We start from the raw sequence: 20775 nt of genomic DNA, 5'->3' as shown, positions 1-20775 counted from the left end.
GAGGACCAATCAGGAAACAAGACTTTTTCAAATCTGGGTGGAGGGAAGTTTGTGTCTGAGTCCTTTTTCTTGTATCTGTCCTCGGCTATGGGAAGGATTTTTCTATTTCCTGCTTTCTAATCTTCTGTTTCCCAGTTGTAAGTACAAAAAGATAGGTTTGTTTTTTTGTAGTTACATGTGGGTAGTTGCTGGTGTGCTTTGAATTGTATTCTTTTTGAATAAGGCTGTTTATTCATATTTCTTTTAAGCAATTGACCCCGTATTTGTCACCTTAATACAGAGAGACCATTTTTATGTACTTTTTCTTTCTTTTTATATTAAGCTTTCTTTTTAAGACCTGTTGGAGTTTTTCTTTAGTGGGGGACTCCAGGGAATTGAGTCTGTGCTCACCAGGGAATTGGTGGGAGGAAGAAGTCAGGAGGAAATCTGTGTGTGTTAGATTTACTAGCCTGACTTTGCCTACCCTCTGGGTGAAGAGGGAAGTACTTCTGTTTCCAGGACTGGAAATAGAGAAGGTGGAATCCCCCTGTTTAGATTCATGGAGCTTGCTTCTGTGTATCTCTCCAGGAACACCTGGAGGGGGGAAGGGAAAAGGTTTATTTCCCTTTGTTGTGAGACTCAAGGGATTTGGGTCTTGGGATCCCCAGGGAAGGTTTTTGGGGGGACCAGAGTGCCCCAAAACACTCTAATTTTTTGGGTGGTGGCAGCTTTACCAGGTCCAAGCTGGTAACTAAGCTTGGAGGTTTTCATGCTAACCCCCATATTTTGGACGCTAAGGTCCAAATCTGGGACTAGGTTATGACAGCATGCAGTTGCAGCAATGAGAAATTCAAGCTTGAAATTTCAATGTCAATGTCAAGCTGAGAAATTCAAGGACAGGGATCTGTTATCTGTTTGATGTTTGGTACAACACTACATATATTTAGAGTATTCTGTAAGGCCCTGCCTCAGGAAAGTACTAAAGCACATGCTTAAGTCTAGCCCTAGTCAGGACATTTTAAGTGCTGTCCTCAACAGAGATGCTCAGTCATGGCCTAAATGTTTATAATTTATAATATATTCCATAAGCGCTGATTGTTTGACTGTAGGGAAACTCGGATGAGGTTGGAACCCCAAAGTACTGTATAATTCTTTAATCCAAGATTTGGACTGCATTAGAAAGTGTCAATTTTTAAAATTCTGTCTTGCTTATTGTTCTTGCTGTATTCTTCCTTTGATTTTCTGTGTCTTCTCTTGTTTTTGTGATTTCTTTCATTGCAATGTTTTCTGTACCATTTTTCCTTTGCCCAATATTTACCCGTTGTGTTGTTTTATTTTTTTAAATCTCTTAGGTACACTATAAATTCCAATACCAATAGTATGTAGGTGCTGTCTGGAGGGATGCTGTAAGGACTGACGATTTCAAAGTGATAGAACATAAAAAAATCCTGATACACAAGAATTCCTGCCATCCCCCAAGGCAAGAAGATCTGGAACTGTCTTAATAAGCCATGGGATAAGTTAGGAAAACACACATCCCTCCCAAATTAAACCAGGATGCTGAGCTGGCTCTGATTACAGTTGCAAGTGGCAGAAGTCTGTGTGCAAGCGTATGCATGTGAACACACACAATATTTTATCCCCTCACTATCCTGCATGCTCTGTTCTGGCAAGCCAGGAAGAGATTAAAATGGATGGCTGAGTACAGGATTCTCATCCAATCTCTTGCTGGGATCAGCTCAAAGTGACACCATAAACGCCTTAAAGATAACCTGCAAAGGAAAAATAATTGGGCCAAGGCCCTCTTTAATTTTTGCTTCTTATATTAAAATTTCTGGAGTCAAATGCCATCTATACACAAATTTATAAACATTTTCTTTATCGGCTCTCAAACTTTTTAACTGATGACCCCTTTCACACAGCAAGTCTCTGAGTGCGACCCCTCATAAATTAAAAACACTTTAAAGTATATTTAACATTGTTATAAATGCTGGAGGCAAATCAGGGATTGGGGTGGAGGTTCAAAGCTCGCAACCCCCCATGTAATTACCTTGTGATCCCCTGAGGGGGTCCCGACCCCCAGTTTGAGAACCCCTGATACACAAATTGAAGATGTATAGTCCCTTTCCCATACAGAGATGCATTCATCCAGATCAATTTCTTTGTACAAATCCATCTCCATATTTTCATCTGGGCTGTTTTCAAATCAACGTCTTTTTCACTCAACGTTGTACATATCTTAGAAATTAAACCTTTTGTTCCAGCTTGCTCCTGGGTCAACTCCTCAAAATACGATTAAAAGTCTAGGTAGAGCTGTCTTGTATCCAGATTTCACAATAAAATGTTTGACCCGCAAATATTGGAAATACAGAATCTTAATATTATTTACATTATTACTATTTTAAACTTTGTATTTTGTTTGCTTTTCTTAATATAAATTTACCTTCAGTGACTTATTTACATTTTCAGTAAAGGAAGTCTTTGTTAAAGGGCCAACATCACTTAACCAGGGAAGGTTAGATTTTCCATTCCTGGTATTCCTAAAGATTTAAAAAAAAAAACAGCAGTAAAAACAACAAAATAACACCCCCAGCCTACCTCCCGGGACTTTCTTAGCCATCAGAAAAAGAAGCAAAGAAAGGACACAAGTCCAGTATTTAAAAAATCTTTTACAACTTGCTATTAAGAGGGAAAAAAAATCAAAGTTAGTATAATAAGTCCTGATCCTAAAATTGCATTGGAACAGCCTGTGCAAAATCAGTAGGGCTCTGCAAAGGTACAGGAGTCTGCTCATACACATCACTGTTGATTTAGACCTCTGCATAGACCAGGGGTAGGCAACCTATGGCACGTGTGCCCAATGCAGCACGTGAGCTGATTTTCAGTGGCACTCACACTGCCTGGGTCTTAGCCACTGGTCCGGGGGGCTCTGCATTTTAATTTAATTTTAAATGAAGCTTCTTAAACATTTAAAAAACCTTATTTACTTTACATACAACAATAGTTTAGTTATATATTACAGACTTATAGAAAGAGACCTTCTGAAAACGTTAAAATGTATTACTGGCATGTGAAACCTTAAATCAGAGTGAATAAATGAAACTCAGCACACCACTTCTGAAAGGTTGCCGACCCCTGGCATAGACGAATGGGGCTGCTTGTGCGGATGCAGCTGCAGAATAAGGACTTAAGTCATCATGGATGCGTTTTCAGAGAATAAAAATGGTTTTGGTATCCTAAAAAATTATACTTTTTCTATGGGATTTTCTCCAAATCATTTAACCTTCCAGTAGTGGCTTTGCAAGTCATCCACCTAGCCACAGGTCTTGAAACAGTTCTATGTTCCAATGAGCCTGATGTATTTGGAATGGTTCGGTGCATATTCCTCATTAGAGAATTGTTTGTTTACACAGAATAATAATGAAAGCCAAATGTGATCTGAGCAGAGGTGATTTCAATTTTCCACCATGGACAAGTTTTCTGGTATTTTTTATTCTATAGTTCAAAGATAGGTTTTCCTTTTCTATCATTTTCCTTTTCTATCATTTTCCTCCTAGTTTAACTGGGTTATTACCTTTAAACCCTTTGGCAGCAACAATGATGCACAATATGCTGAGATGAGGCATACTGAAGTCAGTGAACAAATGGCTCATTGCTGGAGCAGATGTTGTTGCTGCCTGGAACATATTCTGATCTTGGATTTTTAAAGAACCAGATCACTGAAGTTGCAGAAAAAATTGTGAAAGATAATTCACAAGATGATGGAGATAATTGATGGCTGAACTGGGACTATTAACCCCCTTTCATTTATTACACTATAGGCAAGATTTTAACTCATCTTCAGATGTATAAAGCCTATTCATTGACACACTGAGTCACTAATTGCCTTTAAAGTTTCATTAAAAACAGATGCAACATTAAAGCACAAGTATTAGTCACACTCTAATCAAGGTGCAGCTCAACATTCTGAGCATGAACTGATAACATAGCTAATGATGTAGAAAACAGCTGCTAATGCAGCGGTTGTATTCTTCACTGAACAGTAACAATTAACATTGATAAGCTTAAAGTGCCTGCTGCAAATGCATTATGTTGGCTGGGTAAGTAGAATATTAAGGGTGAGAAAAAGAAGTATTATGATACGGCAAAAGCTATGTCTGAACATGAATCCTCTCTATAAAGCGTGTTTTCTTTCTTCCCCTCTGAACATGTCAAGGCAGAACTGGCCTCTTGAACAAAGAACGTTTCGGTGCATTGACTAATTAAAATTTGCCAGATATTTTTAAGTCAATAGATATTCTACAGATAACATGGTTACCGGATGGAGAAATCTGGAATAATTAAGTAATTAAGTTGTGATGCCTTTTGCTTTAGCTAGCTCATTCTGTGTAACTAATGATTTCAAGCAACATGCTCCTGGCAGTTCAATACCTACCCTCTAACACAGGTTTCCAAGGATGGTTTTAAACAATAAAAAACAAGGGCTTAATATCCCTATCACTTGTACTAGTTTTCTATTAATATTTTCTAGTATAATGAGTTATTTTGATTGTTACTCCTGGGGATGAGAGGAGAATCAGGTCCCAAGGCCTTGTCTATGCTAAGATTTCTCTTTATACTACTGCAAGACAAACCCAAGAAAGAAACCAACAGGACTCCACTGGCCATCACATACAGCCCCCAGCTAAAACCTCTCCAACGCATCATCAAGGATCTACAACCCATCCAGGACAATGATCCCATACTTTCACAGGCCTTGGGTGGCAGGCCAGTCCTTGCCCACAGACAACCTGCCAACCTGAAACATATTCTCACCAGTAACTGCACACCGCACCATAATAACTCTAGCTCAGGAACCAATCCATGCAACAAACCTCGATGCCAACTCTGCCCACATATCTACACCAGCGACACCATCACAGGACCTAACCAGATCAGCCACACCGTCACCGGTTCATTCACCTGCACATCCACCAATGTAATATACGCCATCATATGCCAGCAATGCCCCTCTGCTATGTACATCGGCCAAACTGGACAGTCTCTACGGAAAAGAATAAATGGACACAAATCAGACATTAGGAATGGCAATATACAAAAACCTGTAGGAGAGCACTTCAACCTCCCTGGCCACACTATAGCAGACCTTAAGGTGGCCATCCTGCAGCAAAAAAACTTCAGGACCAGACTTCAAAGAGAAACTGCTGAGCTTCAGTTCATCTGCAAATTTGCCGCCATCAGCTCAGGATTGAACAAAGACTGTGAATGGCTTGCCAACTACAGAACCAGTTTCTCCTCTCTTGGTTTTCACACCTCAACTGCTAGAACAGGGCCTCATCCTCCCTAATTGAACTGATCTCGTTTCTCTAGCTTGCTTGCTAGCATATATATACCTGCCCCTGGAAATTTCCACTACATGCATCTGAGGAAGTGGGTATTCACCCACGAAAGCTCATGCTCCAAAACGTCTGTTAGTCTATAAGGTGCCACAGGATTCTTTGCTGCTTTTACAGATCCAGACTAACACGGCTACCCCTCTGATACTTTATAAAGTTGTTGCTATCACTGATCCAGCTCACTAGTGGCAGCAATAGTAGTAGTCTAGTGTAGACAGGGCTCTAGTCAGTCATGAGATTTAAAGCACTGTATTGTCCAGTCCTGCTCAGAGAACGTGCTTAAAGTGCCAGCAACTGTCTAGAGTTCTGTCTGCTTTTGTGCTATCACTAGTGGAGCTGAACTGGTCATGGCACCAAGTGGGAAATATTAAAGAATAACTTCTTGGAGGAGGGATGGTCCAGAGGTTACGGCGCTACCTTGGGGCAGACTTCAGTTCAATTTCTTATTCTGCCTCTGTGCCTTTAGGCAAATTACTTAGTCTCTGTGCCTCAGTTCCCCATTTAAAATGGGGATAATAGCACTTCTGCTGAAGTAATTGGACTGCAGGATCTGGGGCTTAAGATAAACATCAATTATCACAGGACTAATGAAATCACAAAAGTTGACAACGTTGTGGTTTTGAGTTCTCTGAGGGACAAAGCAGCATTCTGGGTACAGTTAGTTAGTTGGGTTCCTATGGACCTGCAACTCAGAATAGTCAGAGAAGACTATGCTCCTATGTTGAGACTTACTGAGGGAAACCTAAAGAATAGGGAAAGATACACTGTAAGGGCACATATACCAGCCCTATGCTGTCCCCTACACTTGGGAAATTCTCCCCTAAGGACCATTGTGGCATACCAGTTTGGCATAAAAGGGCCACCACAGGGGCTTGAATCCAATCTTCGGCATAGACACAGCCCTAGCAAGAGAGAGAGAGAGTGTATGTGGAAAGTTCTTTCCAATTTATTCATCTTAATTTCTCTTCTAAGATAACATAGTAAATAAGCAGTTCATTCTCCGGGAGGCCTGATGGAAGTCATTGGCAGCATGTGTGGAGCCAGGTTGGCCTACAGCATCATTAATGACTGCTGAGGAGAATGACAATCTTATTGTCTTTGGTCTGCCCAGAAAAAATATATTAAAAATGTATGTGGCATGTTGCAAAACAGAGTGGCCTTTCAATGTTCCGTGGGAGAGTTATAAAGTAGTTTTAGACAGAAAACATGCTTTGCTGTGAATTCCAGGCCCAACACTTGTAGAACAAGAGCACTTCCTGAATACTGTTTCTTGTACAGGGCTGACATTTTTAGAGGAAGGACAACATAATATTAGATTTTCTCTAGGGGACAATCCCCTGGCAGGGATATTGACTGGTTTGCTCCATGGATTCTGTAAGACTTATCAATGGGTCAGTTTCTTTACCCCTTCTCCACCCACTTTCCCAGCAGTGAAGGGCCAAGCACCCCATCAGACCCCCATTGGTCACCTATTTAGCCCAGAAGTGCCCACCCTTCTCACGCCTATCTTCACATATAAAAAATAAAATATTTACTTTCTTGGTCTAGCCTCAGTGCTATGACTGCACAAATAGCTCCACTTCATAGTTTGCACATCCCTAGAACCGACTCTGATTATTCTTCTCAAAGTTTTTCCCTGTTGTCCCCATGGCGGTGAGACGCTTGCTTCTATTCAGAGCAAAGACGTCAGTGAAAATGTTAAAGCTAACCTTTTTTAAAAAAACTTATCCTAGTTTTAGGATTATGAACACATTATGTATTATTATTATTTATCTGATAGAGCATTTTTATCACAAGAATTTGTTAGCATCGGTATTACTGAATACTGAAGTTATTTTGCAACACTTGACAAAAATCTTGGTTTTAGCAACAGTTTAAGTTTGAAAAAAAGCTTAATCTTAGCAAAACACCAGTGAATGACTTAGTTTGTTGTATAAATGTTTAAGGAAGCATTATTTGGTTCCTTCTTAGAGTCCAGGATAAAAACAAACAAACAAAAACAATTACTTCATCTTGAAAAACATTCATGCTTTAGTTTCTCCCCCAGACTAAAATTATGGGAAGTAAAAGCTAATCATTTCATTTAGATGGGCAGCTGTGAAAATGCTCTCTCTTTGCCTTATTGCCTTGCTTATACCATATCCATGCTGTGTTTCCGTAACTTTGTGTACAGAGAAACTGATCTTGTTGAATTAGTGGACAAGGAAGTGCTGAACACAATGCCGATGTGGAGAGTGGAGTTCTCACACAAGCACTTTATCCACCAGTCTCCTGCTGTTCAGAGCCTCCTCTTTTTAATCACTTTGTAGATTGCCAGAAAAAGAAAATATCATCCCATCATATTCTGCTTTGAAATGGGGCTCTAAGCCTCATTAAAGAAAAAGTCACTTCCATTGCAACTTCAAAAGGAGGAACATCTTTTTCTATTTCTTTTGCAAAGAGAAAATTTTATCAAGTGACCTATGGATGTCTACTTGTGATGGTGCAAAGTCCAGGAAAATAAATCTAATTAGGAAACAATTGTTAGCAAAAGTTGGCAGGTTTATACTGACTTATTTTAAACAATCCTTTCATTCTGGAGACTGATACACTTAGTAAAGGTGGCTGTTACTCCAATGGATGCCAGTCGGAGGCTTTGCCTGAGTAAATATATAAAGCCAACTCTACCTTGATCAGTTGTTTCATTTGCCTTGAAATGGAAAGTGTTGCAAACAGTTCATGGCTGTTGAGTTGCACTGTAGTTTACGTACAAAGTCCTTTCTCTTCTGCTGGAAGTATTATATTATCAATATAATGAACGGGTACGTTGACAAAGGTTTGAATAGACAAAGTGGGTAAGGTCCCAAGTTTATGCAGAGCTCTTCTTCAGATTCTGAAGAGCTCTGTGTAAACTCCAGAGCTTGTCTCTTTCAACAACAAAAGTTGGTCCAATAAAAGATATTACCTCACCCACCTTGGCTCTCTAATATCCTGGGACCCACTCAGCTACAACAACACTACAAACAAGGGTTTGAATAAGATCTCAGAATTGAGATTCCTATATCCAGCTTCATCTGAATCCCAAGCTGGGCTGGGAGTCTTAAGAACAGACTTTATCATAAAGTTTCTGGTATTTTAAGGCCTTGTCCAAAGTCAGCTGGAGTCACTGGAAAGAGCTCACTGACTTAATGGGCTTTGGTCAGGCCCTAATAATGGGCTTTTCACCTCTCCTTTGCTCTCATCCCACCCTTGGCCTTAGCCCATGCTGTTCCCTACATCCAGAACTTCTCCCTATATCTCAGCATACCAGGCAGCAATCTTCCCTTCATTTAATCCCTACTCGAAACCTACAGCTTCTACAAAGGTAACTCACACAGTAAAATGCTGTCACTACCGCTAAACAGGGAAGATAATCAAAAGCATGAAAGGGCAATTCCCTTCTCAGTGATGCAAAAATGCACATCACCTCTAGGAGTATATGCAGACCATGGCCACTATGCTACCCTGACAGAATCAAAGTTGGAAGGGACCTAAGGATGTCATCTTGTCCAACCCCCTACTCAAAGCAGGACCAATCCCCAGACAGATTTTTTTACCCCAGTTCCCTAAATGGCCCCCTCAAGGATTGAACTCACAAGTCTAGGTTTAGCAGACCAATGCTCAAACCACTGAGCTATCCCTCCCCTAAAAGGAGGATGGAGTGTGCCTTCATTCTCTGCAACCCCAATTCAGGGAAAGCTTTACTGGCTGGTGTGGAGCGGGGGGATTAGGACTATGGCATGGGCAAGAATTGCAACCATTTTACAGATGGGTAAATGGAGGGACTTAGGGATTAATGGACATCCCCAAGGTCAAATAGTGTTTGGTGGCTGAACTGGGGTTGCAAGTCACAATAAAGGGAGGCTAATGGCAGTGGAACCATGGTGGAGCTAGCTGGGCATGCCAGGGATGTAAAGGAGGGGAATCACTGAGGGTGCTGTCCCTCTGTAGCAAGAAGGCTGTGTGTCTTTCAGATCATACCGGGGGGTGGTATGACTCATGAAGTTATTTCAGTGCTTGTCACTCATTTCTCATGGGATTTCTTCTTGGTCTCTGCTCTGCATCTTGCTGACATCTCATAGTCATAACTGATAAACAATGAGAAAAGAGAAATCACAAGAGAAAAAGTTGGCCATAGCTCCCGCTTCTGCCTGTTGGACTTCAGAGTACAGAATACATTTTTTGTATATTTTTGGTTTAAAAAACATCAGCAGCCAATGTATATATTGTTTTCATTAGGAATGGCTTATTTCAGCTGAGCTGACCCTTCCTGTTGCTCCCAGGAAACCGCTTGAGCAAATAGCCATTATTTATCATTCTGTACAGAAGAAAGTGTATTGCTATTCTGAAGAGGTCAGTCTTCATTGTAATTTGTCACAGAGTAATAATCTAACACACATTGTGCTGCTATTACATTGCACATTTCTGAACTATGTTACACTGTTACGTATGTAGGTGGTTTACCTGAAAATGTGCACAGAAGGTGTATTGCAACTCCATTTAGAAATCAATGCAATACACTCATATGGGCTGGTGACTACAGTCCTGTTTGTGCTTTAACTAGAACAGAAGTTAGGGGCAGGCAGGTATGGGACTAAAGAAGATGACATTTCTTCATTATGAGGGCTCCCGTTGAAGTTAATGTCAAAACTAGAGTTGGCGGGGAATTTTCCATCACCATGATTTTTTGGCAGAAAATGTGCTTTCTGCAAAACTGAAGTTTTCTGGGAGAAGATTTAGATTTTGCCCAATTTTTTCAGTTTTCCATTGGGAAAATCTAAATGAAGTATTTTGTTTTGGATAGGATTGATCCAAATCAAACATTTCAGTTGATTGAACAGAACCAAACATTTAGTTTCTAGTCTGTTCAACATTAAACTGCATGTGCCGGTGGTGCCACAATGCCTCTTGGGAGATGAATTTGAGTGATTCCTGCCCCCATTCTTTCCTATTTGCTGGGCTCCAGGGCAGGATTATATCTCTCCTAATGCACCATGGTCTCTCTTCTGACTGAGTTGCGTGGTACATCATGGGGGATGTTCTCAGGCTCTCTGGCCAGATAACAAACTACAATTCCCATGAAGCATCCCAGTGCCACTGACAGATGAAGTTCAGTGTTGAACTGACTCAGAACAAATCATTGCTATTCACTTTAACATACCCAGCCAGTACATTTCTGAACTGAAAGTTTTAAGAACTTTTTCTCCTTAAAACATTTTGACATTTCAACTTTTCAGCCAGATTCAAGGTAAAAACAAATATTGAAATATAGGAATTTGCCATGAAGTGATAGTTCTGATTTTCTCACATCATTTGTCATAAACTCCCTTTGGCTGCAGCTGGACGAGGCTCAGGCTCCAATTTGGAAGAATGATCATGTGCTGCTTAAGAGAGACCCACAGATATGTTTAAAGAAACGGTTTTGCTTGTATATAGTGGCAACAGTATGCCTGAAAGAAATGTTATTTTAAAACAAATCTGCAAGTCTTTTAATATTAGAAATATTGAGAAAGTTTTGCTGGAGGATCTCTTGGAGGCCTCATTTTGAGCTCTTAGACTTTAACTGAAAACTTTATAAATATGTCCTTTCCCTACAATGTTCATTGGTCATTAGAGTTAAATGTGTTAACAACACACACATCCTAGTTTGACTTTAAAAATCCCTTCCCCTTCTGAAATACTCAGCTTTCAGCCTCTTGACCATTCTGATAAATTCACTAATTTTCCAGTCACTTGAGAACATTCCAAGATAGATCAGAAATGAATTTTTAATATGCAAAACAAGCAGAATCTCTGTTACTTTCTCCAAATCTGCCCCCCCCGCATACACACATACTCACTTACACTTGTTTTTTTTTAAAACACCAGAAAGCAGACAAAAGCACAAGACCACACACTACACTTTTTTCCCCAGGTCACTTTTAAAGAGAGTTGGCCTTGCACCCTTTTAGCATAAGAAAGTAGGCTTTCTTCCTCAAAATTTCCCTAATAAGTTTTTCATATTTTTAGATAGATGACAAGAAAAGGGGGAGCAGGAGTATATTGGTTTGGTTTTTCTGATTTTCAAACATCTATGTAAAAATATTTCAAGATTGCTAAAAAGCAAAATTTCATCCAATTCAATCAAAAACGGTTTCCAAATCTTGATGTAGACTTGTTGAATTACCACTAAAAATAAAATACTTGTGTTACTACAGAGATTAGTTAAGCAAATGGATGTGCACTATAGATAGCAATCCTCAATACATGACTCAGTCTGCTAATGAATCTAACAGATAAAAGGAAAAAATGATTTGTCATTATCTTGACTAGCCATACTTTACATATTTGAGCTGCAGCGATGCTGTTTTTCTGACCATCCCTTTGAACTGTACACATTCCCACAGAGTTATTGTAAACAAACTCTTTTCAGAAGAGGAGTGTAGCTGAATTTAGTTTTTCTGTTATTATATAAGTGGCTGTAGAACCACATTATAATTTTTTTGATGCAAGGAACCAGCCTGGGACTCTACAATTCAGGCATGACCCACTTATTTCATGAATAGATTTCAGTAGCTGCTGCACTGAGAAATGGTGAAGGAAACAATATCGTGGGGAAGCATCTGTGCTTGGGAATGCAAATGTTTAGAAATTTTCAGCAAAGGCTTCCATTTTCCAAGCTGGAATAAGAAACTAATGTATCAGTGAGAGAGTGTGTTCAAATTTAGACAAATTTAGTGTGCAGACTTAGTAAACACAGGCAGAGAACTAGTAGAAGGAAACAGAACCTCTTTCCATAATCCTCTGAAACAGATCTGCAATCCATAATGAGGTCGCAGGTTTCTTCCTCAAGGGACCAAGGCTTGAGGGAAAGAATAGTCTTGTGGTTAACGCATGAGCAATCACAGTTCTCAGTGCAAGATTTGCATGGAGTTCATATGACATTAGGCAAAACACTTAACCTCTCATTGACTGTTTCCCCATCTATTAAATGATAATAATATTAATTACACCAGTTTGCTGTGGGGTTCAGGTCATTGGTATTTATGAAGTAATCAGATACATTGGTTCTCTAGTGCTGAGTGCCATAAGAAAAGCCTAGAGAAATAGATGAGCTGCATTGATCAAGCCCATTTACTTTTTGTTTAGCATTTGCTTGCTTTAGTTTAGTTTTTATTTCATGTTCTTTTATGAGCTGGGAATGGTTTTTAATTGTTAGGACCAGACGGGATGTGGTTGTCCTTGCATAGGAGACTGGGGAGAGAAAGCACTTATCATTCCAGTGGGAGAGACAGCGACATTTGCAGCCTCTGGTGGGATGAGGGTGGAGCCATGCCCCTTCTGTTCCTCTGCACCAGGCAGTGAAGTTGAGCCAGCTCTGTACCCTTTAAGGAGGTGGTGGAGCTATTAGTTTGGGTTGTTTGTTTAACATGCCATCCAATAAGACAGGGAAAGTTATCACAGCATATAGGGATAGCCAATGTGGATGTAGCCTTAGTGTCAACATCTGAAGATGGCTTGTCTAATTTAATTGTGTTTGTATTCAGTGCATCTAGCAATCCTGGCAACAGGCACTATATCAGTTAAATTGTTGAGAACCAGGCCCACAGCTGAGAAACTGGCCACCATTTTTAAAGGAAGCTATTGTGCATTGAAAGGTCTACGAACGCTTTCAGAAAGCTGTGCCAACAATGTACAAAGCTATTTTGTTAACCCTGAAACAATTCAAAGCAGTTGGAGTTGAATTTATAGAACGTACATTGTTCTCTTCCATTGACTCTATAAGGAGGCCATCTGGCCACCAAGAGCAGAATTGTGTTTGTGCCTCTCTGTCTTCAGAGTTCTTTGGTGGTGGAGTTACTGTACAGCAGTGGCCCTGCTGAAGGGTGCTTGGGAGAGCATCAGTTAATGCCTTGCAATTATTGTTTGCCCTCCCAATTCCACATTTTTTCCTGTGTAAGCAGAGCAGCCCCTTTTCCTCTCTTTCTTGAACTAGCCACTTTACTAAGTCTTACTTTACTACCTGCCTGGTCCAAATGGAGAGAACCACAGCCAACTTTTCACTTTGCTTAACAGAAACACTCTTAAAACCTTTCAGAAGTGGTGTGCCGAGTCTTCATTTATTCACTCTGATTTAAGGTTTCGCATACCAGTAATACATTTTAACATTTTAGAAGGTCTCTTTCTATAAGTCTATAATATACAACTAAAATATTGTTGTGTGTAAAGTAAATAAGGTTTTAAAAATGTTTAAGAAGCTTCATTTAAAATTAAATTAAAATGCAGAGCCCCCCGGACCAGTGGCTAAGACCCAGGCAGTGTGAGTGCCACTGAAAATCAGCTTGCACGCCGCCTTTGGCATGCGTGCCATAGGTTGCCTACCCCTGCTCTAGAGGATCATATTTCACCCTGGCCCATCTCCTTTTATTTAACTCTATGGACTTGTACCCATTTAGACTTGGGCTGAATTTGGCCCATAGAACAGCTAACTTTTACCAGTGTCAGGAGATAGAATTTTTCAAGGGTGGAAGTTGGCCAGGTTTGGAATAATTCCCTCACAGAGAATCCCCAGCCCTAAAGGAATGTTGGCATTGTTTACTTCAGAAATAACCTTGGAAAGAGAATGACAAAATCAAATTGCCAGCCAGATGGTACAGGGATGAATAACTTAGGCACATAAATAATAATGCCATTTGACTGTGTGATACACAATAAAATAGCCCTTGATACCTTGTAATAGCTGTCGTATAATGCAGACTGCTGTCTCTTCCTTACTGATTTCTTTAAAAACTACACCAGATCCAATAAGGCAGATTAGATCAAGGGCTCTCAGACTTTCTCCATGTGGGACCTTTGTGCCAGCCACAGTTTATTACCCAAACCCACAATAAATTGTGTTCATATCCCACAGGCATCTGTTATCATGAAAAGAAACTGTGGTTGGCTTGGGGTCTGGTGCTAGAACATACTGGTAGAGTTAGTGAAAGGACTGGATGGGGATGGATGCTGGTGCAGGTTATAGAGAGAGTGCTCTTAGATAGGGGTATTTCCTTCTCTTAATCCCACTGCTTATTTACAGTGCTCTGCTTTAGGGGAAAAAGTTACTTAAACATGGTGAGGAGATGATGGAGTGCTGGGAGCATGACAGCTGTGAGATCCAGCTATCTTGTGCCTCTCACCAGTTTTAATCAGAGCTTCCCTGGGCAGACTACCAAAATGGGTTTTGGGGTTTCATTGAAAACTGGAATGTTTCAATCAAACCATATTTTCTGAGTTCTCTTTTGAAAAGAGGGTAAATTTTCATCAAAAAGATTAGATGTTAAGTTTTCAACCAGCTCTAATTGTGACAATTTTGCCAAGAACCCATGGATTAGCCTTATGCGCTCTTCATGACAAATAATGGAAAAACCTGTCATTCTAAAGGGAACAGTGGTGATTTGCGAGAGTTGTACTGAAATATTCAGAAAAAAACCTCACGGTTACAAAGAAAGATACAAATTGTGGGCCAGATTTAACACCACTCATTGTGCAGCGGCAGTCAAAAAAGCTACAGAATATTGGGAATAATTAGGAAAGGGATAATAAGACAGAAAATATCATATTGCCTCAATAAATCCATTGTGTGCCCACATCTTGAATACTGCATGCAGATGTGGTCACCCCATCTCAAAAAAAGATGTACTGGAATTGGAAAAGGTTCAGAAAAGGGCAACAAAAATGATTAGGGGTATGGAACAGCTTCCATATGAGGAGAGGTTAATAAGACTGGGACTTTTCAGCTTGGAAAAAGAGGCTACTAAGGGGGGATATGATAGAGGTCTATAAAATCATGACTGGTGTGGAGAAAGTAAATAAGGAAGTGTTATTTACTCCTTCTCACAACACAAGAAGTAGGGGTCACCAAATGATATTTTAATAGGCAGCAGGTTTAAAACAAACAAAAGGAAGTATTTCTTCACACAACGTACAGTCAACCTGTGTAACACTTTGCTAGAGAATGTTGTGAAGGCCAAGACTATAACAGGGTTCAAAAAAGAACTAGATAAGTTCATGGAGGATAGATCCATCAACGGCTATTAGCCAGGATGGGCAGGGATGGTGTCGCTAGCCTCTGTTTGCTAGAAGCTGGGAATGGGTGACAGAGGATGGATCACTTGGCGATAACCTGTTCTGTTCATTCCCTCTGAAGCACCTGGCACTAGCCACTGCTGGAAGACAGGCATCTGGGCTAGATGGACCTTTGGTCTGACCCAGTAGGGCCATACTTAGGAAACACTTAGGTTCTACGAATGTTAGCAAAACTCTGGCTGCAGGCCTAATGGAAGTAAGTCAGCCGGGACTCAATGGCACAAGCCACTCACAATCTATGAGGGACTGTGAGTTAATAGTGAAAGGGCCAGACTAACTGGAAAATGTGACAGTACTGACACTGGGGGCCTATGGAGCTCTGGACAGATATGAAAACTGCCTTCCTCCTGCAGAATCCTGAATGTAGGTTGGTGGTAGGAGTGTAGCTGACCTCCCACAAGGTGAATCCATCCTAGGGCACAACAGTCCCCCAGGTGTAAGCAGAGGCAAATTGCAACTCTCTGAACCTAGAATGGTGAATCTGACCCATTAGTTGTTCAGGAAGGTGATTCTCCCATGGAAAGCATATGGAAAATTTACCCAATAAAAGCCTTCTCTTGTCTGAGGTAAAATCTAGTGTTCTTAACACAAGATAAAATCCCAGTGAACACAATGCAGTTTGTAGTTTTAAAATGAGTTAGCAGGTCAAGGTAAACACTAGTTTCACCTGGAGCTGCCAACTTGTGTGAAAACTACAAAACTGCCTTGTCTTGACTAGGATTCTACCCTGTTAGTTACCACAAGTTAGCAAATGCAAATTAAGAACATACCTTTTTTCCTAGTGAAAATGTACCCTGGTGAAATTGCAGACTCTGGAGGGTTAAACCTGAACTTCAAAGACTCTTGGCTTTAGTTAGTGTTACCCCTTTCCCGCCTCTCCCCACCCCAATGTGTGAGTCAAGTAGCTAACTTGGACAGTATCCAGACAGTGGCTTTGATGAGGAGGGAATCATGGTGGAAGAAATACTTGAACAGACACTACTGGGGGCAGAACTATAATCTTTCAAGTTTTTTAATAAGTTCGAACATATGTTTGTGTGTTTGGAAAATCAAAGCAAAATCCTTTGGATATTCTGGCATCTTGGAGGTCAGTAAAGTTGCCCTGAGTTGTAGTATGACACATATATCATGAGTCAATAGAAGAACTACATATTTCCTTTGTTCTTCAATACAGTGTTTCATCCATGTGTATTATAAACATTAATTATGGTAGTCAAGCTTTGGAACACCTATGTGAGGGAGGTAATTATTTTATCCAGTAGGGAAATTGAGACACCAAGCCCCAAATTCATCCATTTAACTGACTAGAGTTACACAAGGAATGAGTTTAGCTGAGTCATAATTAGCCCAAAGTCACTGGAAGAGCAGGAAATAGAACCCAGGAATCCTGTTTGCCTCTGTTTTGTTCTAACCACAAACCCACACTCTGAAGCAAGGGCTGGCTAATATTCTCAAAAGAAAACATCTTTTCCAGGGCCTTTTAGGAACAGCCATAGAAGGCTTAGAACTGGATGTTTCCTACCTGTTACATTTTGTGTTGCAATAAGTCAGAGCCATTAAGATGACAAGAATGGGAGTTGGTGAACATGCCATGTTTAGAGACACTAAATTACTAATGACACCACTTGTAGGAATAGCCTTCCTGGCTATGAAGTTTTTGTAAAGTATTTTAAATCTGGGCATAAGTAAACTACAGTAGTTTGGATAAAATTCCCCACCCTAAACTTAATCTAAAGCTTGATGTAAACCCAAAGCTTTGAGGTTCAAAAGTTTAACCAAACCTTAAGTTTTATTTTTATGCACTTTCCCCCTTACTTATTTTGTCAAAGATGAAAGCAGAACCAAAATGATCACAAAACCCCACTCTTTCTGTAGTTCAAGCACAGCAGAAAGTAGGAAGCACCGGAAATCTTATATCCCAAGAGATCAGATTTCTAGACCACAGAGATCTGGATAAGCAGTAGTATTCATTATCACTGTTTGCTATTTTTTTCCTATGACAATCCTGGGCCAATACTGAGTCTGTAAAATTGTTCATGGGAAAGAGGAACAATGCCTGCATCCTTTTATAGACACAGTGATTTAAACTAGTCAGTTAACTGTCACCTGCAGCAGACGCAGGAAGCGGTTCACTATTACTCTGGGCAGCACTAACACTTTATGGATTATAGTGTTGCAATATTTATTGTTTCTTAGACGTGGATAGCTCCCTGTTTCTCTCCTTTGAGTTCAACACAGAGAGATGATCAGGTTATTGTATGATCAGCACAGGGCCTATTTCAGTTTGTTTAGTATTACTGCTACATTTTTTTATATGGCATTTGAAAACGGAGTACTTGGCGTTATGTGCATGATACTTTATAGATAGTAAAGGCGGGGTTCCTGTCCTGATCAGTGTAGTCATTGATAAGATTATGTATAAAGTATAATCATCTCTACTGACAAGGACTTTCCTTAGTTTCTTTCTTCTGCAATCCCATGTAGCATTTTGGACCACCCTATCAGTGAAGTAGCAGCTAAACAACAAAATGTAGTGAATTGGGAGTGACTACTGTATGAATCAAGTGAGGGTTGAAGAGAGGTGGGTAAAAAAGGAGTCAATTGTACCAGGGACCCAAGTTTAGCACCCCCCCACAAACATCTGTGTAAATAAAGTGAAATGGAAGGGGGTGGGGCTATGATGTATTGGGGCCAACATTTCTCTCAACAGGCCTGAATGACACCATGAGGCATGTATCAAAAAGAAAGTGATTATAAGCAACTAGAAAGTGCTTTAATCTCCTGGGATTAAGGCCTGAAGAGCCTGATCGCTATAATGAGAAATGGAGTTAAAGAAAAAACAAGACAAAAAGATCGAAGCCAAACCCGAGAATCCATTAATTGATGGCAGTGCATATCAGCTAATCCGAAAGCTCCATTATGTCCAACATTTTGAACATGTGTTATAATTGTATTTGGTAATGTCATTTTATAGCACTGAGATGCAGAGAGCTCAAGGCAATTTACTAACATGAATGGATGTATCCCTGCAGCAGCCCTGTGAGATGAGCACTGGTAGAACTATTTTTTCTATTGTACAGGGGGGTAAACTGAGGTGCAAGGAAGTTGTGATTTGCTCAGGGTACCCATCAAGTCTGTGGCAAAGATGGGAATGGAACCCAGTCATGTACTTTCCCCACCAGACAATAATTAATTAGGGCTCTGCTGTGCTTTATGGACCTAGCCCTGTGTCTGGAGTATTACATAATCAGATTATTCCAGCTGGAGGCATTGTGCATTAGGGGAGACAGAAAATTTCCTGGAGCTACTTGGACACAGTGCAAAGATACTTGTACCTGTTACTATATGTGAGTGCAGTACAATATCCATTCCTCAACATGACCAGCTCTGTGGGTCAGCATGGATGGGTGCAGGGCAATGACCCCTCCCTCATTCGGGTGGCTTTCATTTGGAGTGTCATGAAGGTGTTACACTCAAGTGAGGTCAAATGTTGCAGTTGTGGCTAGTCCCTGTCCAAACAGAGGACCCTTGCACTGTCTGACCCACTTTGCATGCTCAAGCAGAGATCAGCCACCATTTGGCTTGCAGGAGTATATAACAAGCATGTTTATGTATAGCACTGTAATTGTGTTAGCAACATGCACTGAATCCTACTAACCACTGCACAGGAAGGTTCTATAGACCATATAGATGGAAAATGGGATGTAATTGTGATTGAGTGACTTTGTAACTTTCAGGTGATTAGGGATTGCTTTCAAAGGCACTAATTAAAAAGATTGAGTTTTCAATCCTCTGCCTAGGGACACAAGATCATCCCACTGCTTTTTCTAATGACTTTAATGAATTTTGTCTTTAAGTTGTCCATCAGCTATGCTTCATGCTGAGACTAGTGCTCTTCCTTTTTTGAAAAGGAGACTTAATTGCCTTCCCTAGCCCCTACTTGTGCCTCAATGGGGGGTGGTGTTGATGCTTCATGCAAGTCACCAACAATAGAGACATGGATGTTAATTTTGTCACTTCTGAAGAAAAAAGTTAAGGTAAGATAGTAGTGAGTTTAATGCTGTTCAAAGTAGGATAGTTGTAAGTTTAATGCTGTTACTCAAAGGAACAAATGATTTAATTATGTTTGCTAATATAAGCTTACGGGATATTTTAGCTGTATCTTATCATTCTACTTGTCCAAATGCCTTTGCTGCAGCCTCAGTGCCAGATGTCTCTTAAAAAGCTTCATATGTCACTGCAAAATAATTGTTTCAGGGTCACTTCTTTGTTTTGTTTCCTCTAAGATCTATTGATTCCTACTCCCCCTGGGAGGAGGGTTTTATTGACCTCTTGAAAACGAGAACACTGCTTCTCCTGTTCAGAATAGGCTTCTGAAGCTTTAAATCCCTCAAAGGCAAGCAACAAGCTCAGCTAAAGTAGACATGCCACAGGTAGGAGGGGGAAAATAGTAATATTCTGATCTAATTTAACTTTGAATTGTTTTAGTGTCAGTGAAACTCAATGGAGACCAAAGAGCCTGATGCTAATGTATAATGAAGGCCTTTTGACCCTGCCAAAGTGGTGCAGAGGGTACTTGTCTAGACACATAAGCTTTACTGGTTTAACTAAATGGCTTTGCCTGGGCTGAGTTAGATCCACATCTGTCTCCATTTGCATATCCATAAGTTTTGCACATACAGGGCAGGTTGCCCAGGTAGCCTAATTTACTAACCATTAGGGTAATTTTATGTCAAGAGTTCAGTATCTAGAAAGTGTCTAGAGTAGTAAGATTTACAAATAACTATACTGGGGGAATTTACAGGGTATCAGGGCTGATGAATTAAAAAAATCACTTGTGTGTATACTGTAGCAGCTGGAGTCTGTGGGTCAGTCAGAATTAGAACTCGGACTTCCTAGATCCCAATTCTGTGAGCAGGCCACACTTGCCTTTTGATGGCATTTTCTATAAGAAAGACATTCTATTCTGTTCTATATACTTTCAATATCATCCTCATCATTATAGTATTGGAGCACATTCCAGTAGTGCATTAAGCAATACCACTAGCATCTCATCTCATCCTTTCCCCAGGGGGAGGTTTGGTGGAGAAGTGTCTAGGGCAGGGGTCAGCAACCTTTCAGGAAGTGGTGTGCTGAGTCTTCATTTATTCACTCTAATCAGGGGCAGGCAACCTATGGCATGGGTGCCGAAAGCGGCACGTGAGCTGATTTTCAGTGGCACTCACTGCCCAGGTCCTGGCCACCAGTCCGGGGGCTCTGCATTTTAATTTATTTT

The sequence above is a fragment of the Gopherus evgoodei genome, chromosome 6, assembly GCF_007399415.2.
Source record: "Gopherus evgoodei ecotype Sinaloan lineage chromosome 6, rGopEvg1_v1.p, whole genome shotgun sequence".
Classification (NCBI taxonomy): domain Eukaryota; kingdom Metazoa; phylum Chordata; order Testudines; family Testudinidae; genus Gopherus; species Gopherus evgoodei.
This window is presented reverse-complemented; position numbering follows the sequence as displayed.